Raw genomic sequence first — 27,377 nt, 5'->3', positions numbered from 1 at the left:
AATCCTCACAATAACTCCATTAGGTCGCTACAATAATTACCACATTTTATGTATGAAGAAACCTGAAGCAGAGAGAGATTCAAAATGTCTCCCAATATCACACAGTGATCGGAGTGAGCGAGACAGACTGTGAAACCCAGATTATTTGCTCGAAGTCCTTGATATTAACTCCCATGCTATATTCTCCAATGTAGGACACTTGGAACACCCACGACCCAGACCAGAATATACTATGCTGTACAAACTGACACTATTTTGTTCTTTGTTTATTTTGACCCCTTTTTGCCACTGTATTCTGCCTTATTGCATGCATGATGATTACTGATCATGTTTCAAAATAAATCACACCTGAAAAGATTTTCCTTTCTTACTAACCACACTGCATTGAACTGATATATTATTATTAAAAAGTTCACAGACACTGAAAGCTTACATATTCTTTTCAAATACTTGTATTTGGTCAATATTTCATTTCCAGTATGGATAAACATACATCACTAAAATATGTATAACATATAATCAGTTTGCTTGAAATTATTTATTGCAAGAAGTATTATATTGAATTTGACTCTTTTAATTTTGGTATACAAAAAAATATATGAAAATGTTTGAGTTATTTATGGAATCATATATAGCCATAGGTTTGTTTTAAAATAATATTTTCTCCCCTCTCTGTATAAAACTCTGTTTTTATTTCTATAAGTCATTGCTCACAGCATGATATGGAACTGATAATTCCTTCTAAAGATTTGCTTTCTTCTCTGTATTAGGCAAGAAAAAGCAATACAAGGTATACAGCTTGAGAATAAGGAAAGAATCTGTTTTCTCTTGCAGAAAAAATATACACACATATGTACATATGTACATGCATATATTTATATACACATATAATTCTAGGGCATTTAATAAAAGGACTAAACAATTTAATGAATTTAGGAAAGTTGAATAATTCAAGTTGAAAATAACACAGATTATTTGACCCTCTTTATTCTATCAACAAATGAAAAATTAAATTGAAAATACAATTTACAATAGCATCAAAAATATATAATACTTTGGGCTTCATTTTAAATACTATCTATACACAATATTTTTACAGTGAAAAATTACAAAAAATATTCTGAGAAAACTTAAGAGGGTTCAAAACATAAAGGAAAGATAATTTATTAGAGTAATCCAGAGGAACAGAAACAATAAGATGTATATAAGTGAAAAGAGAGATTTATTTTAAGGAATTGGCTCATGCAATTCTGTGGCTGACAAATGTGAAATCTGTAGGGCAGGGCATCATCCTAGAAATTCAGACATGAGTTGATGTTGCAATCCTGAGTCCTTTCTTTTTAGGAGACCTTGGTCTTTTTTCTTAGTTTAGGCCTTTAACTGATTGGATGAGGGTAATCTGATTGTGAGAGGTAATCTGCTTTACTCAACAGTCTACTGATTGAAAGGATAATCATATTTAAAAAATACCTTCACAACAACTTCTAGATTGAAGTTTAATTTAACAGTTGGGTACTATAGCCTATACAAGTTGACACACACATTTAACCATCACAGAGAGACATATACCGTGTTCATAAAATGGGAGACAATATTACAAAAAATGGTAATTATCCCCAATTTGATGCACAGATTCAATATAATCCCAATAGAAATTCTTGTGAGGTTTTTTTGGTAGATATTTACAAACTGCTTCTGACATCTACAAGTATTTGAAAATGAAATAGTACAGCAAACAGAATTTTAAATATAAAGGACAAAGTTAGACAATTTAAACATCCTAATTTTAAGATTTACTATAAAGTTAAAAGAAACAAGAAATGTTATTGGTAATAGGATGGACATGAAGACAGAGATTAGAGAAATACACCTAACACAAGAGCATATGGTGAACTGATTTTCATAAAGGTGCCAATGTAATTAAATAGAGAAAGCACAGTCATTTCAAAAGATAATTTTAAAATGACATGATTTTAGAATTACACATATATGGCAATCTATATGACACCCAGTATACAACATTTAACCTCAGAATCGATTATATACCTAGATGTCCAAGATAAAACTATAAAACTTCTAGGAGAAAGCATGGAAGAACATCCTTACAAACTTGGGAGAGGCAGAAATATCTTAAATAGTACACTAAGAGCAGCTAATTTAAAACAAACGAAAAAATTTGATAAGTGAACTTTATCAAAACTAAAATATTTTACTCTTCAAAAGTCACCTTTTCATTAACAAAATAAAAATGCAAAACACAGACTGGCAGAAAATATCTGCAACTCATATATCTGAAAAAAGACTTGTATCCAGAATATATAAAGACCATTTACAATCCAATAATAAAATAATAAAAAAAATGTGCTAAGGACATTAAAGAAACAACAAAAAAAATCACAAGATATTCAACACTCTAAGTCATCAAAAATGTAAATTAATACAACAATGATACACCACTAAATATTCACAGCAATAGATAAATTTTAAAAATAATACTGAGAACACAAGTGTTAGTGAGGTTGTGATATAACTGGACCTCTGATACATTGTTGGTAGGAGTATAACACGGACAAATACTTTGGAAAATATTAGGCAGTTTGGTATAAAGTTTACCATAAAAAACATATGGCCCAGCAATCCCACTCGAAGTATTTATCCAAAAAAGTTAAAAAAAAAAAAAAAAAAAAAAATATATATATATATATATATATATATATATATATATATATACGCATCATCCTCTAGGTTTTAAAGATATATATACATATATATATATATATATATATATATACATAGATACATATATGTATCTACGTATATATACATATATCTTTAAAACCTAGAGGATGATGCTTCTCAGAACAGCTGTATTCAAAATAAGTAAAAAATGTCTACCAAATTTTTTTTTAAAAAATTATGGTATATTTATAGAAAATATTATCAGTCAAAATATGAACTGATCTACAAAAACTATGGATGAATCTCAGAAACATTATTCTGAAAATAAGAAGCCAGACACAAAAGTGTACATACTATATAACTATTTATATGAAATTCTAGGATAGGCAAAAATCATCTATACTATTAGGGCGAGAGGTTTGATTAGGAAGGGATGAAGGAACATCTTTGGTAATACAAAAGTTACATTTCTTGATTAGAGTTGCAATTATGTGAGCATGTACATGCCCAAATTTCTTGAACTTCTACTTAAAACGAGTCAATTTTATTGTATGCAAATTATACCAAAATAAGTTGACTTAAAAGATAAAATCTCATTTTTCAAATAGTTTTTGTTTTCTTCTAATAGTTCCATTTTCTTAATTTGTACTCATTTCCATGATATGTTTCTAGAGGCATTTCACACTCCACCACCACTACTCCCCATTGACAAGTTGAGCCACATATAGCAGAACTTTTTAACTGATAATATTACTGGTACAATGAAATAAAAAAAAAGATAAAACACTTGGACTTTATTTCATTACTAGATATTAAGACTCATTTGTAAATTCAACAGTATTGTGTTGTTGAATGTTGATAGTGATTAGATTGTAAGACCCAGTTTAAAACAAAAGGTAATACACAAATAACAGGAAAATTCAGTAATACATTAAATTCTACTCGTCGCAAAAATAGTGGGTAGACTTGAGTATACATTTAAAAATTAAAATATAAGCTTTGATGTTATGAGAAAACACTAGTTTCCATTGCAGTTAAAACTTAACTGATTCTTTCTTCAAATACATGGAAAGCAGTGTTATGGACAGAATGTTTGTGTCCCCCCCGCATTGCTATGTTGAAGCTCTAACAACCAGTGTGATGGTGTTTGGAGTTGGGGCCTTTCGAAGATAATTAGGTTTAGATAAGGTCAGGAGAGTGACCCTAATGATGAGATTAGTGTAGTAAGAAGAGGAAGAGAATGGGCTCTCTCTTGTTAGTCCTCTATACAATGAAAAGGTGGCGGTTGGCCAGACAGAAGGAAGAATGTAACCATGGACTGATTCCACTAGTAACTACATCTTGGACTTGGAAGATTCCAGAACTGTAAGAAATAAGTGTCTGCCATTTAATCTACCCAATCTATGATATTATGTTATAGCAGACCAAACTGACTAAAACCATCAGTTTCTAAAAATAATGTCCCTCTCTACTGATAACTACTTACTATACAAGAGGATTTTAGATGGTTTCTAGACCTAATTTTTAAAACCCATAGTTCTCTAGTTATATAACACTCCAATATATATTAGAAAAGTGTGATAATACTAGTATTAGTGAACTCTAATACAAATTAGACAAAAGATTGTAAAGGTGATGCAAAAATAGCAATTCACAATACATTGTACTTTTATTATTTAATTTCTTAATTAGTATTATTTTATTTTTATTTTATTTCAGTTTTCACTTTTTAAAAAAATATTAATCATTTTTAATTATAGTCACTGATTCAAGTGCATATAATCTTCTACAAATGGCTTAATATTGACTAGATATTAAACTTTACCTATTTTGTATTTCTTTAAATCCTACTTGCAATGAATGTGCAGTTAATCTTCTGGGCTAAAGGAAGTAAACTCTTCTAAAACTAATGTGTTTTTACCTGAAGTGTTACCTCTCAGAGGGCACAAAATACCTCTTTTTAGCTTATATTGTACAGTGCCTAGAAAGCATTCAAAATTCTGTGTTTAAAAAAGAATTTCTGTAACCAATACTTTGCAAGAATTTACAGGGTCCATTTTCTCCCTTGTTTTTCTTTCTAAAGAAAAAGCCCCATCATATTTAGCACATGAAGTTTGATTTTTGATGCAATGGGCTCATTTTTAACTCAGAAATTTTCAGTTTGTTTTACTACAATTCATGCCCCTGCATACTATTCTTGTTCTATTTATAACTGATACACACTTTCAAAATCAAGCACAAAGTTGAATGATTATATATATTAACAATTATCAATTGCTAGTAATCAATTACTGCCAATGATAATTTGATGCATTCCTATTTCCAAGGACAGTATTTGGAGGTCTGTTCTGGTGACTAACTGCTGCTGTATTTCCAGCTGTGTTGAGCCTCTTTCACAGGCCTCTTCACATTCATTTTAATTTGTCATTTTAATCAATAATATTGAAATCACAGAGAGGAAAAACAGCCAGCTTAGTAATGACGGTAGACCCTTTGTTGATCTGAACTAATTATGCCAATTTCACACATACACACATAACCAGGTTAAATGGAAGCTTGATCCCTTGCCTTGTACATAATAACCATTTAGACAGTGATACCTCCAGGGAAAAAACCTCCCTTTTCTAATTCTAACTGATTGTGATTTTGTGAGTGTTTATACTTCCTACATGTCCTTTTTATCTTTTGCTTGGTTCCAACTACATTGGGGACTAAATTTGGATGTGCTCCCAGAATATATAGATGCTTCCCTGATTTTATACCTTTACTTATGCCATTTCTCCAGCTGTCTCAAGCAGCGGTCAAATCCTAAAGAGAGTTCTAAAGAGAGAAAGAATTGAGAGAACATAAAGATTGACTAATGGGTACCTTTTTGAAAGAGGAGCTTCCTTAGAAGCCAAAATATTTCAAATGTTTCTTAAGAAGTTGAGCATTGATGATTGAAATAGAGGCAGTTAATAAATATCACTGGTGTAAAGAATTTGGAAGTGAAAATAATGAAATTAGGAGAGAGAAACCAAAGTGTCATACGAGGATATTTCAAAGCTTCAGACATTGGAAAGTAAAAGGTCAGAAACCAATCATGAGGGACAGGTTAATTATTTTGCAGTGTTCATGGTAGCTGAAGGAGGGAGTTTTCAGAGCATGAAAAAGAAAATGGGATTAAGGAAACTTTATCTTTTATAACATTTGGATGTCAATACCTCTGAGAATATAAAGAAGGAAAAGAGATTATAAAGGTTGAAATATTTCAAATGATAGACATGTAAGTGGAAAACTCATGTCAGTCAAACTTGATCTTTTGAGTAAAACAAACAAACAAAAAAGTTATATATGTAGGTCAGGGGTATGTATGGAACCTCTGTTCCTTCCTCTCTATTTGGCTGTGAACCGAAAACTGTTCTAAAAGTAGTCTATGAAAAAAAAACCAACAACAACAACAACAAAAAAAACAAACAGACAAAAAAAAAAAAACAACAACAAAGAAAACACCACCACAAAAACCAAAAACAAACACCAAAAAAACCAGATGTGAACTCCTTACAATTAGTGGCATGAATGAAGGTGTGAGGAAAACAAATCTTTGAGCAGCAATTGCCATTAATGTTGTAAGGTAACAGTCCCAGGGCTTAACAAAATAATGCTAAAACAACAATAAAGTCACAGTTGAAGCTAACGCAACATGATTTTACGTTGAGTTCCACTTTTTATTTTCATTTTTATAAATCCAAACAAGACTCAAGAAGGCAGTGTTTTATTTATTTATTTATTCATTCATTCATTTACTTATTTATTTGTGGTCAGGGAATGCACTAATTGGTGAACCAGAGAATTTGGAGTCAAGAGAGAGAGGGTGCCAATCATGGCTGCCAATTATTGAGTACCTACATACAGCCAAACACTGTGATGGCTGCTTCATATAACTTATCACCGACTTTGAGAACATCCTGGAAGATAAATGCTACTGTGTCCATAACACAGATTATTACTATTATTTTTTATTTATTGGAGAATATAACATTTATTGAATGCTTACTGTCTGGCAACACCAGCTAAGTAAGACATAAGAATTATCTCATTTAATCCTGGGGACTTGATTGAGCCTCATATGTACCGGGCTTCATAAACTACTTGACACTGATTATCTCCATTCATTTTAACCACAACTCTGTGCAATAGCTCACTTCACTTTACAGATGAACTGAAGAACAAAGTTGTTATACAATTTTTCATTCAAGTATAAATCATTTGGTTTTAGAGATTGCACTCTTCAATACTCTGAGATATTCCTTGTATTCAAAGATTTTACACTGTATCCTGTGAGGAGTCTGGCTCCACATCAAAATTCTGTGTGATCTCTGAGGCCTGACCACAGGTAATGACTGGGCTTTGCCTAGCAGTCCTCATGGGGTGAAGTTGCCTTCCCCACACCAGAGTTGGTGTTGGTGCACAGCCAGTATATTGCAATTTTCTAGAGGGAACTTCAGTCACTCTCACCCTATGACCACAGGATGCAGTCACTTGAATCCACTTTGACTCCATACATTTCCAAACCAACTGTCCCCGCTCCCATCCCACTTGCCCATGGGTTCATCAGGAGTCTTTTTCTCTAGGCTCCACAACATCCAAACAATTTCCTTGTCTGAGCTGCACCCACCTGACACTAACCTGGTGTCATTCTGTGGGAAAAATATAGAACACTCATTCTTGCATGCACTATTGCAGGAAGGGAATAAAGGCTTGATTGCCACCTTCAGTTTTGTTTGTTTTCCTGATTGACTACCTGGACATCCACTTGCTCAACATGGTGCTGCCTTTGCTGCACATACAAAGTTCCAGGCGTCTTTGCTTTGAGTTCAATTCAAATGCATTCACTGATGTGTAGTTATTTTCTTATGACAATTGGAAACTCAAATTTATAGCTGTAACTGTCTTTTATTTTTCATAAGAAAGATGATTATTTGTTAACATCATTTTTTTGTTGTCTATTATGAAAATCCACTGAAAGATAAGAGGTCAGACAATTAAGTTCATGAACTCATCCCAGAAAAAGTGCTACATACCTCACTGCTGAATATCACTATGGTCACCTTTGAAGTACTCCCCTTGGGAAGCTGTGCACCAATGTCAGTGCCTACTCCACCCTTCAAAGCAATTTTGGAACTCCTTTTCTGGAATAGCCATCAGAGCTGTCATTGTATTACCCTTGATGTCCTGAATATCATCAAAATGTCTTCCTTTCAATATTTCCTTTATCTTTGGGAAAAGAAAGAAGTCAGTGGGGGCCAGATCAGGTGAGTTGGAAGGATATTCCAATACAGTTACTTGTTTACTGGCTAAAAACTCCCTCACAGACAGTGCCATGTGAGCTGGTGCATTGTCGTGATGCAAGAGTCATGAATTGTTGGCAAAAAGTTCAGGTCGTCTAACTTTTTCACACAGAATTTTCAGCACTTCCAAATAGTAAACTTGTTTAACAGTTTGTCCAGTTGGAACAAATTCATAGTGAATAATCCCTCTAATGTCAAAAAAGGTTAGCGACATTGTTACAACAAGTTCGCGGACCTAAGTGCCAGACCTAGTACAACTCTCATTTATAGGATCCGTACGTCGTTTGTTGTACAATTTTCAGGTGTGATATTCTTGGCATCATTTTTTTCTGATTTTCTGATTTTCTTTTTTTCTGTAGATGTTAAAATTCAAAGGCAATAGTAAAACCACCAGAGATAAAACTATAACAAGTCATCTCAACTCTCCATACTCTCTTTAATTTATCAGGCTTTCTTGTCATATCTGTCTTAGACTTCATACTATGTCAGATAAAGAAGATGGTTTCAAGAGATAAAGGAGGATAACAATTTTCAGATACATTTTCTTCTCCTCACCTTGCCAGAGATCTAGGCATATTATCCACCCAGAAGACCTTTTTAAAAGTGCTTATGCTTATAAAGTTGAAACTGTTTCAGTTGTCAAAGTCAATCTATTCCATAGAGGAGAGTGCTTTGAAAAAAAGAAAAATAAACTTACGAGTTGCTGCTGTGAGATCTGAAAAATCATGAAGATCATTATTCAGGTCAAGTGTCATTTAAAATTGCTAAGGTCTTGTTGTTTTGCAGCAATGGAATCGATTCAGCATCCTCCTTTAAAACATAGCTCATCCAGGGGGAATGTGTGGCTACACACTTCTCCTCTTGAGTCCAGGGCTATTCAAGGCCAGAGATTCGGAGATTATCTCTGGGTGCCTCCAAAGGTCCTTCGGGAGTTACTTGTGCAAACATTACCAGAACTGTTGCGTTTACAGAGCATTACAAGAACCAACCACAAATGAGACTGTCGGAGGTTTTAATCAAAGCTTCTTGCCTGGTTTCTGTCTTTTAAATATGCTGTACATACCCTGCTCCCATTCACCTCTCACATACACATACTCTTTACATTCAAAGATGCAATCAAAGGTCACTATATTAAAAATAATATTATAGTGCATGCCTCCCCTACTGAAACACGTTAACTTCACAATGGACTAATACTCTGTATTTATAAATAATGGATAGTCTTAATACTTTTTTTTTATTTGAAGTAAGACAAGTAAACTGAAAAAAATTCTCAAATCTTATATGGAAATATCTGTGTTCTCATGTGCATATGTGAATAATTTAGCTTTCACATTTATGGACACTACTAAATTCTTGATACTAAAGATAAATGTTGACTTAAACAGAACTTTCGAAACCAAGCCCATAAATACAGATCATTGAGTACTAATCTCAGCTTAATAATATCAAAGAGTATAATAAATAAGATAACACATATGATAAAAAATAAAATAAAATTGATTTTATAATTAGGCTTTGGACCTTCCATATTTTTAAATGCAACTAAGTATGTGTATTCTTAATGCCCAAAGAGAAATGCTACAAGGAAATATTAAAGAATTTACTGAAAGGTAATTCTAAAATATACAACAATTAAATTTATGTGTCAGGATAAATAACAAAAAGGCATAGTGCAAGCAAATCATGTCATTCTTCAATTTAACAAAAGCAGAAACTACAAAAGCAATAGAAAATAGACCAGGAAGAATGATAGGTACTTTGTAGAGTTGCTCAAGGTATTATTTCAATAAAAGATTGTGCAAACTTTACACTTTATATATCAGCACACAAGCAAAAACAAAAAGTTAGACTAATCCAAAGTTGTCCAATGAATAAACAAATAATTACCCAGCATCTACTTCAGAGATGTTCTCTAAGGATAGTAAAAATAACTTAGAAAGCATACATGTAAACAAAGTTCTTTTAAAAAGTCTAAGAAAATGCAAAATATACACAAACTGGCTGATGAGGAAACTCAGAGAGTATACTTAGTAACTGAAGAAGAAAGATTAAGAGTTTTGGTGAAAGATCCCACTGAGAGTTGTTGGGAGGGTGGTATAGGCTGAGGTGACAGTGACAAGCCCGTTGGAGAAAGTGAAAGGAAGGTCAGCATTTGTGGGCTTGGTCCTATGGAGAAGGAGGGGCAACCAGAACTAAATGTCTGTCCACACACAGTCCCAAGGAGACTTTCAAACTGAAAAGTGGCTCTCTTTTTGAGATTATCAGGGCAGTGTGTGCCTTAGGGTTCAGAAGAAGATTCACACACTCCACCCCCACCCCCAGGAGATCATGTCAACACACGTGTCACATTATTGTCTGTACACATAGAAAAAGTTTATCATTCCAGAAAGACAGCTAATCCTTTCAGTGAAAGTCTTATGAACATGATTTTGTATTCACAGAGCTACCTGATGTTGGTGGGTGGTATGAAAGAATGTGAAGAAAGTGTTTACACATAACAATTCTCAGTTTTAAACAGGTACATTTATTGTGTAAGCTCTTTGGGAACTTGCGTTTCATGTTTTTATTTTGTTTTGTTTTGTTTTAATAACAAATTAAATGAAATTTATTCTTAGACCTAGGATCTCTGTATTTAAATATACAACTATTACTTTGACATATGTATTATTAAAGATAAAATTTTTCTAACTCAAGAGAACTTTGCCCAACATTTTTGGAAGTGACATTTCAATTTATAGAATAAGACATGGTGATTAAAACCTGACTGAGCAAACTTCATGGGTATTAAATCAGTAGGAATGTTTTTCATTCTATTTGCATATTTACACATCACCTACTTTACACATTACAGAAGTAAATACCTTAACACAGTTTTAGTCTAACCAATGTTTTTATAAGGATTTAACTACAGAACCGACTCCTACTTATGGTTCTATTTGCTGGTCCTCAAATATTTTCTGTCATAAACTTAGGTCTATTGATAGTAATCATAAAGTAGCCTTTGAGCAACGTTCCATAAGTTCTATAGTTTGAGGTTTTCATTTAATTCAGTAAATAATTTTAATATTCTGATCACGTTATACTGTAAAGAAATTGTGGCATATCAACAAATAATTATACTTTCAGGAATTGTGTGAAAGGAAATTTTTGTTGTTTTTTAATCAAAAGGCTCTGGTAGGCATATTAATGTAAGACTGGTGGAGTTTAACCCCTTACTATTTTTTTTAAAGCTGAGTTAGTATTGAATACACATATTCTTATATTTATTCAACAGTATATTTATGGCCAGACTGTCACTACTGTGTCATTTTGTAGGAGTGAGCAAAATTCAACAAGGCAACCACTCTCCAATTTAAAGGCACTTTAAGAACGTATTTAAATGACAGGAAAAAAATAGTGCACAGTCTGTCAGTTAAGTCAAACAAACAACAAAAAAACCAACAAAGTTGAACATGTTTTAGCATTTCTGTACAAAATAATTATTGATAAGCTGAAAACTTAATTCTTTAGTACAAATTCTATGTATTACATAGAGATTATCAGAGAACTACTTTTTTTTGGGGGGTGGTATCTGATCTCCTATCAATTTTTATTCTCTTTAACTGATCAGTTATCTTGTGTGATTTCTTTTCTCTTTACCATTTAATTACCATGGTAACTACACTATGCCAATTGGATACTATTACTCGTTACTGTGTAAGACTGTGCCTGTGAGAGAGGAAATTTTACTATTGATGAGGATGATGATGAAGAAAGAGGAGGAAAAACTGGAGAAGGGAGGAGAAGATAAATAATACCTTTCTTTTACTTTTTATCCCCCATGATTTTTGCAATATTTATCTGACAATCAAGAAGTAACCACCATTGTTCCAGTCATCCCTGTGGGTCATTTTGATATATTACACATTTCTATAATAGTAATTTGCATATAATTCTCCCACATTAACTGAATGAGGAATTTTGATCTTGAGCTATCTGTCCTTCCCATTTGACAAAATTTAAGATCACATGTTTCTAGTAAGTGGCAGCACAAAGGGTATAGTGAGGTGTAAACAGGTTTTGTGAAGAGTAGAAACTTTATCTGCTGGCATAATACACTGTGTTTGTATCCATTACTTTGCACTTTCTTTTCTACTCTCAATTACAAATTAAACATTAAAAACAACATAAACAAAAGATGGAATTGACAAAAAATTGTGAAGTAAGAAGAGATTCACTACATTAGGTCAGATTTCTTTCTTGTCTATGTAGCACTCACTCACATTCATAGTCTGATTTCATTCTATACTCTCAGACAATTATTCTACTCTTACATTCATGCAGGATGGGAACTTGCATCTTCTTATGTAAACATACAGAGGTCAGAGAGTGATTCTTTATGCCACTCAGGCTTTCCTCCAATGCAAACACATTTACAGCACTAATAACTAGCACTCACCAGAGAAAGACACAAATGAAGTTTTAAATTTGGGTATTTGTTTACAATGTATAAGAATATTTTTATACACAACAAGTACTTTAAGTCTTCTACTTAAAGCAGCAGTAACATCTATATTAATAAAAACAAGCAGACTAGATAGAGAAGCACTAAAAACACTGTTACTGTGTTTAGGAGACATAAAAATCACTGTATATAGTGAAACACAGCAGCCGTATACACTTCTTATATGGCTGAATGAAACTACAAGGCATAATCAAGAAGTTAAGTGTGACTAAATAAATATCTACTATAAAAATCAATTTTCCTCATGTTACTATGAAACAGAAAAACATATAATCAAGAAAATTCTGGGTGAAATTAATAATTTTGATAAATGAGATGAAAAAAAGTGAAGGAAGATTCAGCCCACGTTTTCATTATTGATGTTTTTTATCTGCATTTTGCTTGGTCTCACAACCATACATCAAAAGATCAGATTGTTTCAACAGTAGTACTAAAGCAGAAGAATGTTTTCATTTTTAAAAATTGTACTCCCGAAATAACATACGTTTGTTGAGCCAATAGTATTAGGTTGGTCTAAAAGTAATTGCGGTTTTTATGATTATTTTTAACCTTTGAAATTACCACTACTTCTGCACCAATCTAATTGTAGACTCCCGTTCTGCCATTGGCACTGTGAGGAAAAAAAAAAAAAAAAAAAAAAGCCAATTGATATAGAAACTCAATTTCTGGTGCTTTGAGGAAGAGAAGTCAGTGTTAATACTTAGGCTTCTACTGTGAAAAAATCAAGTGGGCAATTAAGTTGTTGGGACTGGTGTACACACACTGGTAATGCTGTGGCTGCCATGCAATCCATACCATCATCATACTGCCCTAAGATGCAACTCTACCCTTCTTGTTTCCTCCAGCCTAGGAACAATGGGGAATGATGGCAGTCATATGATGTGCCCAGATAGCCAAAGAACTGGTGCTGTCATAACTTAAATAGCCAAATACATCCCAGGTAAACATACCCAGACCAAGCAGGCTTTTATTCTGAAACCTGGGATGGAGAATTGGGGAGCTGGGCAATGGTGGCTATTTCTGCCTTTGTTTTAAATATTATACTCTCAATTGAATTAGCTATGTCCAATTGAAGAGTGTTTTATCCAGGTGAAACATTCTGATGTCTGGAAAAGTTTGAAATGGTCTAATAATGAATTCATTTCAAACTGTAATTCCATGACAGCAGAGAGACAGAAAAGTTATAAATATGTTTTGTTAAATAGCACATGAAACTATCTCCCACATCATTCTCCAAAGGAAAGCAGCCAATATTTTTGCATACATATTTTTATGCTATGTGTTGCATGAGTCTCTTGTAGTTGCTGAAACAGGAATTGGAGCCCTTCCAAAGGCCACGACATACACCTGGGAAAATAACAGCTGTGGTTTATCTAGGAGTCTGATATGAGAACTCTGCCTGACAGGGGAACTGTATATTGAATAGACCAAATTAATGATTAAGTAAACCAATTATATTCTTTTTTTGAGGATGACACACAAAGTTGGGAAGGAATAGAAGCAAGGCAGAAAATCAATAGAGATGAGTAGATCCAGCTAAAAATCACTCCTAGAGAAATAAGAGAATCAAGACTTGAATGTTACAAAGAAATGTTATCGGTTAAAAAGGTAAAAATCACTCTAGAATAATCATAACTTTCCAAAATTAAATGCTCACTCTGAAATATATACACTCAATAACTTGGATTTCCCAAGTAGAGGGTGGCAAATCTTCAGGGATATTATCCTGGGGGTACCAAAATATGTACACACATTTTAAGTGATGTTATCTATGTATTACTTTTCAAAGTTGAATTACAGTAGCAATGTGTAATATGACTTTGAGCACCTCTTGTAATTGCAGAAGTCAAACATGACTTGTATTTATCTTTTATTATCGGTATATACTGAGTATTACAATTTTATTAGTTTTTTTTTTCCTTTCTTAAAATGTGTATATGTTTTTTTTGGCACCCTCTGTATATCATACAACATGTTACATCACATCATGCATTATAATATTTCATTTCTATTGGGTATGTTATTAGATAATCTACATGGCCTCCCCAAATCTAATATTCTATTACTCTATTTAGATTTCAACTAAATAATAAATAAAATATAGCTTTTTAATGTAATATCGTCTTTAAAAAAATATCAGAACAAAACCTAACAACATCAAAGTTTTATTCAGGTCATACTCTGTCATGTACTGGTACTGCAAGAAGCATTATTGAATGATATGGAATTCCATCTGGTGTAAATTCTACATGAGACTGCATTTTTCTAAGACAATTAATCTTTCTAAGACAATTCATCTTTAGACATCAGGGATATCCTATGAGGAATTGCATTATAAAATATTTTAACAATTTGATATATATTATTATTATTATTTAGGATTCTATCCTTTGTAAATAAAAAAAGGTTCAAATTAGTTTAATCTTCATAAAAAGAGGTAATGCTGAATTTGTTAATTTATGTAACTGAAGTCTAAGGAATTATCAGTAGGCTTGGCAGCAAGTAAGAATTTATAAATTTTCTTCAGTTTCACTAAGCAACAGTGAAAATATAAATAAAATTTGGAATTTGCTTTGACAAGAGGACATCATGATATGAATTCAAGAAACAAAGGTGATAAATAATCTGTTCCTAGTATAGACAACACAGGTAAATATAAGATTTCCTTGAGAGATGTTGTATTTGTTGATAATTCATTTAGCCTACTGTGTTTCCCCGAAAATAAGACCTAGTCAGACCATCAGCTCTAATGCGTCTTTTGAAGCAAAAAATAATATAAGACCCGGTATTATTTTAATATAATATAAAACCTGGTCTTATATAAGATCTGGTCTTATATAATATCATATCATATTACATCATACCAGGTCTTATATAATATAATTATATTAATTAATTTAAATTCATTTTTTCTCCAAAAGATGCATAAGAGCTGATGGTCCAGCTAGGTCTTATTTTCTGGGAAAAGTGGTAAATAAAAAGAACACACAATTTTGTTTTAAAAATTATTGCATACGGGAATTTTATATTTGAAATGTATACATCATTATGTTCAGCTTATACTAATTGATACTGCTTTACTTCCTTTGATAATTATTTCAGCTGCAAAGCAAATACTCTGAACTTAAGTCCTTCTTTGTTTTATTTTATTTTATATTTAAAAAATATATACTGATATTGAAAGCAGCTTTAATACACAGCTGTGAATTTAGACCAATGCTTTCTTGCAACTATACTGAAGGAATTAAATGATAACTGTTACATTGGTAAAACAAATGCTGCGGAGAAGCAAAAACCCCATTTCTATAAGGCAGTTTTTCATTCCTTGCTTACATTTTGAGAAAAAAAGGTCAATTTTACAAGATAAGTGTGAATGAATGTTTATAGAAGTTATATATTTCAGAGTGTTATATGTAAAACTATAAAAAACACTTTTCAAGAGGACTAGAGAAACAAAAGTATATGAATGAAGAAACTATGCGGTTAATGCCAAGATTGAATTGTTTTATTTTATTAAAATGAGAAAGAATTAGGTTGCAGTGTGACATTGGATCCCAGAGGATGGATTTAGAAGTGGTCAAACAAATTACATTAGAGTTTCTGGGCTAGTCAAGCTGATATAAGACAACATGGGCTGAACTGCATCCAACTACGTAAGTGGTGCAAGGAGGGACAAATCTAGGAGTAAAAGGTGACTGCATTCACTGATCAGGAATGAGGCTATCACTTTTCTGAGGAAAAGAGGAAACTAAGGCTGGAATGTGAAGACAAAGGTCAATGACAGGGAGACCCAAGATATGTCAGATAAAGATTAGATGTTTAGTGTTGTGTTCTAAAAAATACTAGAGGATTAATCTTATAGGGTCTTTTATTTTCTTTAAAAACTTTCCTTACTAGTTATCAGAAGGTATATCAAAGTTTTAATAAAAATAATGATCATTAGAAAGAAAAAAATGATACTACAATAGGATAAATGATTTAAGTTTATATAATGAATTATAAAAAGCAATCAAATATAATTTGATAGAGAAAATGAGAAAAAAGAAGTCATTAGTTGATTTGCGGTTAATCTCAAAATTATTTCCTGAAGAAGAAAGTGTATGCAAATTTAACGAGCATGACATATTCGTCGTATTCAGAGATCTGGGAAGGACCATTTTCCCCAAAGACAATTGCTCACCAGTAGTATCCCCTAGGCTTCCTGTACAATTTCATGTGACCTTTAATTAGATCCCATTTCTGCTAGGGAACCACTTTTTAAAAATTTTCTCTGGGGTTGTGTCTGAATAAAGAATTTGATAAAATTAAACAGGAGTTACAGGGTAAAGAGTATGTAGGGATGCTAATGAGATTTTTAAAGAAATGCTGTGGGATTTATCAATTTAGTAGTTAAATTATTGATGAAAAAGATTTCACTAATCAAAAATCAGATTTACGTGTATTTTCAAAGTTCAATCATGTTCAGTCAATTTGCCTTTCAATTAAAAATAAACAAATGATCTTAGACTTCTGTGGTCTTACATGGATACCAATTATTAATAAAATATAATTCACTATGGCTTTCCAAAGACGTAGATCTTTTGTGTGTGTCTTTATTCATATAAATAAACTAATAAATATGGAGCTAAAAGGGGTAATGCCACTTACACTCTGAAGTGATTCTCAGTAATGTATGTATACAGAAGTTATTAGTAGATATTGCAAAAGTATCTTTGAAAAAATCCTTATCAATATACAGGAAAGATCAGATTACTTAACATTATACATGTCTTCTATAATTTGTTTTTCATCTTATTTTACTTATATTTAATACCATCTAGTGAGCATTATGTTCATTTTTTCTATCTTAACACATTAATTTAGCATTGAGTGTTTACTGGGTGATGCATTTTACATGCTCCTATTTTTTTAGAATGGTTGAAGTTGAAAATGTATGTAGTTAATTCTCTATTCTTGTAAGCAAAAAAGTCCATATACGAGACACCATTGCTCTATCAAAGACTTTTTCCTGGTGATGTTGTATAATTCACTTATGCTCTCTAAACTTCTATTTTCTTAAACATAATATGGTGAACACATTATTAGGCCACAAGGCCATAGTGTAATTAGAATTAAATGAAACAACGCTTTAGTTAACATTACTGTCCTACTTTTATTGTGAGACATTCTTCTATTCAGTTTCTTGTTCCAACTTGTGTTTCATTTAGTTTACTTAAATCACTGAATTCTGACCCTTTTTTTCCTACTCCACTAAAATTGGTCTTTGTCTTAACCTACCATCCTACTCACTCTTTCCTTTCAAAACCCTGTTTAAGAATCTCAGTATTATAAAGATTACTCTCTTTTCCAATGATCAGAAATCTTTTCAATAGAGAATGTACTTTTGATATTTCTTCATATATTTAATTATAAAATGAAAGGGTGAATTACTGTAAATAATAGGCTGTGTTATTTTTTTTTTAATTTGCCTAGCACTTGTTAAACTAAAGTCTCATTTCTCATTTCTGATTTTTAAATATCTAATTTGTATATCTTTCAATGATGGAAAAGATAACTCAAAATATATCTGAATGAGAAAAATCATATCAGCAACTATTCATACTTTATCTTGATAATAACTTTCAAATCACATTCACCATTTAAGATTTATTTTAGTTGAAATTCCACAGGAATTCATTTTTTTCTTTTATTTCATCAAAAATGAATACATATATTTTTGTTACAAACCAGTTGTTCTTTCAAACAAATCACAATGTTTTCCATATTTATATTATTTGCCAATGGTTTTGTAACCTACTTGTAGTTTTGGGAATAATTTTTAACAATTTAGGAACTTCTGTTTCCAAGGTTTTGGCTGTTTTTTAACTGTGCAGATACAGGATTTTTTATTTATCTATTTATTTATCTATCTATTTATTTATTTATTTATTTATTTTTATTTATTTATTTTTTTCTGAATGGATGGTGTACATATGTCTTTTCAAAGACTAAGTAAAACAAAGGAAACATTTCTAAGTATCTGTTTTCTAAAAACTATTTATCTAGCACAAATTTTTTTCCAAGAGTATTTATTTTCTGACTCTGTTAAAATATTTCATTTTTCACAGCTGTACAGATTAAATGCGTGTTTTTTTTTCAATAGCTGAAGGGTACTATACTGTTGATAATATATACCTTATTAGTGTGTATCAGAATAGTAATAATAAGCCAATAAATTGGGATCTCTTTTCTTTTTCGGAAAGGAGCATGCGTAATCTATCTTTAAGTTCTATACCTCATTTACTCTTTCCCCCTGTACAACTATAAATGTCTATGTGGAAAATCATTGTTTCTTTGTTAATCCTTACCTTCTAGCAAATTATTGTAAATGTATAACTAAATTTTAAAGGTCTTGACTTTATACAATTAGGCACATCAATGACATTTATTCAATTCTTGTAACAATTTCTTTGAGCAATACCATAACTAACATATTGATGATGCAATACAAGAATTTCAAATGTAATAGTCTCATAAATATAGTGGACATAAACCCATATTTCAAATAGTGTCCTACATAATAGTTTTCAGAATTTTTTAAACAACTTAGTTTTTTATCTGATTAAGTTATAATTTTTTTCAACTGAAAATTTAAATGACTGTCAGTGTTGTCACTTTCTTATTGTTTGCTTATGTTTGCATAATTGGTGTTATCTCAACCTGAATTTAAGTGTTTACATGGTGTGAAACTAAACTTTTTCAGTATACATAACCTCTTATCACATCTGGCCACCTAATATATGGAGTAAAAAAGATAACAGTTATGGTCCATATGCTGAATATTAGCAAAGCTTAATTTTCTTTCTTTGGTAAAAATGATTACGAATAACAGATATATTATTTTCTTCCTTTTCCCCAGATCATATATTCTGCTATGCATTCACCTCTCTTTGAAGATCACAAATCTAGAAGATAAATTTGGGTGTTTTTTTGCTCTTGTTTGTTTGTTTGTTTTATTTTTTGGTTACCATGTACCAAAATTAACTCAAAATGGTTCAAAGACCTAAACATAAGACCTGGAACAATCAATTGCATAGAAGAAAACATAGGTACCAAACTTATGAACCTGGGGTTCAAAGAGTGTTTTATAAATTTAACTCCAAATGAAAGGGAAGGAAAAGCTGAAATAAATGAATGGGACTATATGAAACTAAAAAGCTTCTGCACAGCAAAAGAAAACCATCAACAAAATAAAGAGGCAACCAACCGAATGGAAGAAGATTTTTGCAAACAGTGCCTCCAATAAGGGGCTAATATCCAAAATATATAAGAAACTCATACAACTCAACAACAACAACAACAAAACAAGCAATCCAATTAAAAAATGGGCAGAGGACCTGAAATTTGGATGGATTTTAAGATTAACGGTCATTTTCTCAAAATAGAATAGTTTTTGTTAGGGACAAGTCAAAGTATAATATGGAAATATATATACAGAAAGCACTTGTTATTACAAAGAAAAACAAAGCATGAGGTAGTGTGTGTATATTTATGTAGCACACAGCATAACATGGGTGCTTGTAAATGTTGGATGATGGTAACAATAACTGTCAATTTAATAACATATTTTCTAAATTAACACCATTTTAACCCATCTTTTTAAATACTGTTTTCAACCTCTCGGTTAAGGAAAAAAGTAAATGTTTAAGTTTTATTTAAGTCTGAAGGGAAATGTCAATTGGATGTTCAATGTTTCCTTGATGACCTGAATTTAATTAAATAATTTATTTATTTATTTATATTTTTATTAAAATATAGTTAAAATACAATGTTATGTTAATTTCAGGTATACATCATAGTTTGTCAACAGTATCTACCTGACACTATACCTAGTTATTACTATGTTACTGATTATATTCCTTATGCTGAAGAAGTGATCACCATGATAAATAAATCCAGCAACAATCTGACACCGTACAAGACTATCACAATATTATTGGCTATATTCCCCCTACTGTACACTACATCCCCAAGACTTATTTGTTTTATATCTGGAACTTTGAACCTCTTATTCCCCTTTCTTTCTCCTCTTTTTTAATTTTTCAATTACAGTTGACATTCAATATTATTTTATATTAAATTCAGGTGTACAGCAAGTGGTTAGACATTTATGTAACTTATGAAGTGATCCCCCTGACTAGTACTCATCTGGCACCATACATAGTTATTATATTACTGACTATATTCCCTATGATTTATTTTACCTCCCATGACTATTTTATAACTACCAGTTTGTATTTCTTAATCCCTTTTCCTTTTTCACCCTTCCCCCAACCCATGATGATTTATATTTATTATGGTTGTATTCCTGTTTTAATAATGTTAAGAAGAGTAAAATTAAAAGGCCATCTCTTATAGTGGGCATGTACTTCTAGAATTTTTAAAGATATGATGATTTGTATTGTAAGAAAAGAGAATTGATTTTTCCAAAAGAACACTGTAGTAGAAATAATACTGAATTAATTTTGTGTTTACAATTAAAAAATTGTGGTGTTTCTCTGGTACATCAGCTCTTGGTGTAGTGGCAGCTTCCTGATCTTATCATTTTTCTTTTTTTTTCACAACTCACTGCATTGTCCAGCCCATTTCCCCCTGGGCACCTGGACACAATGTAGTAGAGTGATGTTACATTCCTATGAACACATGTTGCTTTAACTTGACATAATTATTCTTTATTACATTTTGTTTGAGTCTCCTGGTATGGAACTGATAATGAGAGCTAACATTTTATTACGTTCAGTACTGTATGTTTTGATAGTGCCCTCTGTCTTAGCTTTGCTATATGATTTTCTTCTGTTGTACAAATTGTATTCCCATAAGGAATTATTGTTTATCTCTGCATAACTATGGCAAATGCATAATCCCTGTAGACATAATTCCTGTCTTCAGAATGTGGAGATAATTTTTATCTAACGATGGAGCGATCTCAAAGCTTAAAAGTAATTTTGAGGATCTACAGTTCTATTATTGCCAATGAAGAAACAAAGGCATCTTGAAAAATTTTCTGGACAATGAGAATATTGTTGACATTATCTTTTAATAGTAAAATTTCAATTATCACATATTTCTTCTTTAAGTAATGAATGGTATATATTCATTCGGCCAATTTATACACATGCATACATACATACATACTCATTGGCTGGCTTAGATAAAAATAATAGAGTTTAGGGAACTTTATAAGACTTACATAGGATAATACATATGTAGGGAAGTTGAACAATTTCTGACACATGATAATATACAATAAATGTTACCAGCTATGAATTTAATGGCCTGTTTATATTCACACATTTTTTTTTTTAATCTAAACAATAGCATTATATGTAGCACTTTGGAAAGAAATTACATATTCCCTAAATCAATACCATCTTAACTCACCTGAACACCATGAACATAATAATTGTATAATTTTTAACTAATAAAATTGAATTTTAGATATTAAGCTTGTTAACTTGTTTCCAAACATTTTGCATATGAGAATGGGAGAGTATTTTCATTTTCCAGTAATATTCCAAGGTGTAAAATTATATTTCTTTTAGTTTGCTTTTTAATAAACATAATTTTATTCTAAACTTAAACATCAGAAGGAAGAATTATATGACTGACAGATTGTGGTTTAACAAAGCATGCTGTTCGATATTAATCAGCAGAATGTCTTTTTTTCTTTGAGTCTAATTGTATCTTTCCTGTGTAACTTTCATTTAGTGTAAATTTGCTCTGAACTCATATAGCTAAATTCTCTCATTATACTTTATGATACTTTGAGTATTTTTGGCATAGAACTGATAGAAAAAAATAACATTTTGGTTCATAGAGTGTTTAATTGTATCCTGATTATCTTGATTCTTTTGTGTTATTTTTATTATGGGGAATCTAGGCTGTGAATGAGTGAATATGAGAAAATGAATTCAATTGAACAATACTTTGAGGCATTTGGTGTGAATATAAAAGTAATTGGTATCAGTTAATTCAAAAAGGAGCATAACTATCTAAGAAAACTGAAGGGAAAATACATCATTGTAAGAGAACTGCAAAGCTGATGATGTAAAAGAGAGAATTGTCATGAGTCTTAGTCAGAGTGAAGTGGCAGAAAGTGGCAACTGAGGGTGGTTTGTTTACACGCTATGATGGAGCAAAGATTAATTCCATGAGAGACAGTGGGTGGACAGACTTTTAAACTTGTACATGTATATATAGTAAAATGCCACATTTATATAGTGTTTCACACTTCTACATAATTTGAAATTTGAATCCAGTGCTTGGACTTTGGGAGTTATTAGCAATCATTCTCCCTATTTTATAACTAGGAAAATTGAGATTCATAGACGGTGAGACTTTTCAAGATCACTCTGCTTGAATTGTCTAAGATGAAAGTACAACCCTAGATTTTCAGGACTAATGCAATGTTCTTTCCATCATAGCCCACTGCCTCCTTGAAAAACTAAATCTTCTGTCCTTGTGTTCACATTGGATTGTCAGTGGGAGTGTGGACTCCTAGTCATTTTATAATCTCCGGTGTGTGAAATAATTCCGGGCCTAATATGAAGAAAATCAATGAAATTAATGGCCAATTTTCTCAGTGTGGCATACTGTAAATAATTTCTTAAAGTAGATTAATGTATATAATTTATACTTATACTGAAACTTCAAGAAAAGAAAGAAAATGCAGCTTTAGCAGACTGAGCAATTTTTTATTCCTTTCTACTTCTCTTTTTTATATGTCATCTTACCTTGAAAATCAATAAAAAGGATTCTCTTTTAAATCCATTTATGTTCAGATTCAACTCTGAATTCAACAAGTGCTTCAAAAAGACAAACTAACCTAGTTTTCTAGACCCCATGAATTTGCTCTGCTGGATATAGATGCCATTTTAGATTCTTGTATTTCCCAAACCTTATTTCTGAACATAGTTTCTCTTTTTAATACAATCTCCATCTTTCTTCTCTTATCCTTGCTGACATTTCATTTCAATCAGGGTTCAGACCTTGTCTTCAATCTTTTTGAATCAACTTTTGATGGATATAGGTGGTTTGTTAATAGCATTGGCACCTATTAGGAGCAGAGGTGTCTGTCAGTCTTTGATTTCCCCCTTACAGGTCACTGTGTATCTTATTCCTGTCTATTTTAGAGACTTCAGTGAATTTTTAAAATACATTTAAAAGCCAATTTACCATTTTGAAAAGTTAGAGTTTTCTTTTGTTGTTGTTGTTTCCCTTATATTCAAGGACATAATGTTATACTTTGATGAAAGTTTTCCTGCTTTATTATGTACAGACATCATCAGAGAAATGAAGAAGAATGTTCACAGTGTGTAAGCTATACTCAGGAAGTGTATTTTTGGAAGTGTATTATTCTTTAAGTTCAATAATGTAACTTCTAATAAATAAATGCTTTTTAACAACTGTTTTTAAAAGATAAAATAATATATTAAAAATGACAGGGTTCAATATGGTGTATTGTCTCTGACATTATGGAATAGATAAATTAATGAATTGTAGCTCTTTCTTAATTAAAAAAAGAAAGCTGAAGCCCTCATTTAATGACCATCTTTTTTTTTTTTCATTTTTAGAAGAAATAACAAAATCATAAATGTCAGAAATTTAAGAATAAATTTCAGAGACATATTACTCTGGAAAATTTATGCACAAATATAAGATAAAATCACATAATAAAGATTGGGCTACTTAGCATGAAGAATAAAACCTGATGTATCTGGTCAAGATGACAGAGTAGGTAAATGCTGTGCTCATCTCATCTCACAACCACATCAAAATTACAACTAAACTATAGAACAACCATCATTGAGAATCTCCTGAAATCTAGCCGAACTGAAGCCTTACAACTAAAGACATACAGAAGAAGTCACCTTGAGACTGGTAGGAGGGGTAGAGACATGGAACAGGCTGGTCCCACATGTGCATGAAACCATTAAAAATTGGGAGGTATAACTCAGCTGTAGAGGTACCTCCCCCCATCCCCCAGAGGACTGAGAGGTCTCAGCCCCATACCTGGCTCCCCAGGACCCGGGTTTCAGCACTGGGAAGAGAAGTTCCCATACTTTCTAGCTGCAAAAAACAGTGGAGATTGTGGCTGAGTGATGCAAGGGTGGCTGAAGGAGACGGGGTAGCTGCACTCCCAGGCACAACTTTTACAGGTCCTGCACATGGATTTACTCACTGATGGACTCACTCTGAGCTCTGGCACTAGAGTAGCAGATTGAAAGGTGCCTGGGATAAACAGGAGGAACTGAACTGTCTGGTCTCAGGGTGAGGGCTGGAGGGCCAGCTTGCTCCCTGTCGGAGGAGTTGGAAGAACTCATTGTATTTTTGTTGAGCTCCCCCCCTCCTGGCATTCAGATGCAGGCAGACATCATATCTGAGTCTCCATCAAACTGGCTAGTCATTCATATCCCTGATTCCCTGAGATCCTGCCCCACCCTGGGGACACCCAAGACACTGCCAGTGGTTTTCCAATATCTTGTCTCATGCTACAGACTTTCTTCAAATTTCTCAAAGGTTTATAAAATACAAACAAGCAGCATTTGGCTTTAGCATGTCTTGTTCCTCTGGCTAAGAAGCCCTAAACCTGGCACTAGCTGCAGCTTGCTTTGTTTCGCACTTAGCCTCTCAAAGCACCTCCAAGCACAGCGTGGGCGGTGGCCATCTACAGATTGTTTTGTGGCTCAAGCCAGGTGACCCTGACCAGGGCACAGGCTGTGGCTAAACTTGGTCTGCTGTGGGGCTGATTTCAGGAGGCCCTGGATCTGGTATGCCCAGTGGCCAGCCTCAGACCCATCTGGAACATCACCCAGCCATGTTCAGGGATAACATACCCAAAGGACAAGGTGAGCAAGCACCAGAGCCCTGCAAAGGTGAATCCTGCACCATAGGGTCAGCCCCTGCACAGGAGCTTCTCCATTGTAGTCATGACCAGTCCTCACAAACAATCAGCCTGAAGGTCATCCTTCCCATTGACATGCAAACAGCAACCAAAGCTCAACTAGAGGGTACCCACAGCCCACACAAGGGACACACCTGGAGCACCCAGTTCAGGTGATCTTGGAGACTGCACCACTGGGACCCATCTGTGTATAAGGCCAATCTATTGAGACCGGGTGACATAGCAGCCAATATAGTCAATAATATTTAGCAACTATGGTGTCAGATGATTACTAGATTTTTTGGGATAACAGATGGGAAGAGGGTCAGGGAACAGTATGAAAAGGGTGAAGGCATTAAGAAGTACAAATTGGTAGTTACAAAACAGTCCCAGGGATGTAAAGTAAAGCATAGGAAATATAGTCAACAATATGGTAATTACTACGTATAATGTCATTTGGGTACTAGACTAGTCAGGGGATCACTTCTTAAATTATATAAATGTCTCACTACTATGTTGTGCACCTGAAAAAAGATAATATTAAATATCAATTGAATTAATTTTTTAAAATGGGGAGTGGAGGTGAATAGTAATAAGAGGTTCAATTTCCAGGTATAAAGCAAACAAATCGCGGGGATGTAACGTACAGCATAGGGAATACAGTCAATAATATGGTGATAGCATGGTATGGTGTCACATGGTTGCTGGATTTATCATAGTGATCACTTTTTTAGGTCTATAAATGTTGAATAACTATTATGTACACCTTAAACTAGTATAATATTGTATGTTAGCTATATTTTAATAAAACTATTTAAAGAAAGAAAATACATCATATTTTAAAAACTCCTTGCAAGGTACTAAACGAGAAATTGGTATAATGAAAAATAATATAAGCACAAAATAAGACAATATTTTTTGCTGTAGCACCACCTATTAATCAATGTATGGCAACATTTTGAAGGAACTACAGATGCACATTTCAAAAAACTTAATATTTTCTATTTAAAACATTATATAATGCTAAAAGTATGCAACTAAGTGTATGTTATCTTAAGACTTTCAAAAGTATTATCGATTATTAATAAACACAGTAAGCAACAACTGAAAAAGAATAAGACCTACATTGAAAGATAATAAACTGTGATCACAGCCTGGGGCTCACAAGTCTCTGTTTAGAAATTAAAACAAAAAAAGAGAATTAAGAAACTAAAAGGAAAAAGTTTACAGAAATTTTGTTGATGGTGATGGAGGTATGTAATTTTGGTAGTGGTGAAATGACAAGATTGTCTGGATTGAAGCAGATGGTATATCTTGTGTCATAATTTGAAAGAATATTCAGAGGTTGGTAAAATCTGATTAATGTGAAATATAAGCAAGTACAGCTTGCTCATTAGCCAATGTAGAACTGGAGTTAGTCTTATTTTTAAATATAATCACTGAGCACTAAAATCCAGAAAAATACACATGTGCGCGCACACACACACACACACACACACACACACACGGTGCAAAAAAAAAAAGTATTCACGTTTTAAAAAAGGAAAACAAACTGTATTAAAATTGTAATAATATATAGCAATAACAAAAGATAAATACAAGTCATGTTTGACTTCTGCAGTTATAAGAGGTACTCAAAGTGGTTACCATCCGTGTGATTTTAACAGTTTTTTCCTTTCTTAAAATGTGTATACTTTTTTTGGCTTCCTTTGTATAGATAGATAGCTAGATAGCTAGATAGATAGATATAGATAGATAGATATCTATATTATAGATAATAGAAATTGAAATTTTCTTCAGCTCATATATATGAGAATTGGAGATTGTACTAGAATTCTCATATATATGAGCTGAAGTAAGATTTCAATTTCTATTCTCTACATTTTAGTATTACTCAAAGTTTACATAGTGAATTTTCATTATTTTGGTACTTTTTAAT

The sequence above is a fragment of the Rhinolophus sinicus genome, chromosome 16, assembly GCF_057876585.1.
Source record: "Rhinolophus sinicus isolate RSI-liver-muscle chromosome 16, RSI-T2T, whole genome shotgun sequence".
NCBI lineage: Eukaryota > Metazoa > Chordata > Mammalia > Chiroptera > Rhinolophidae > Rhinolophus > Rhinolophus sinicus.
Note: the sequence above shows the minus strand (reverse complement) of the source record.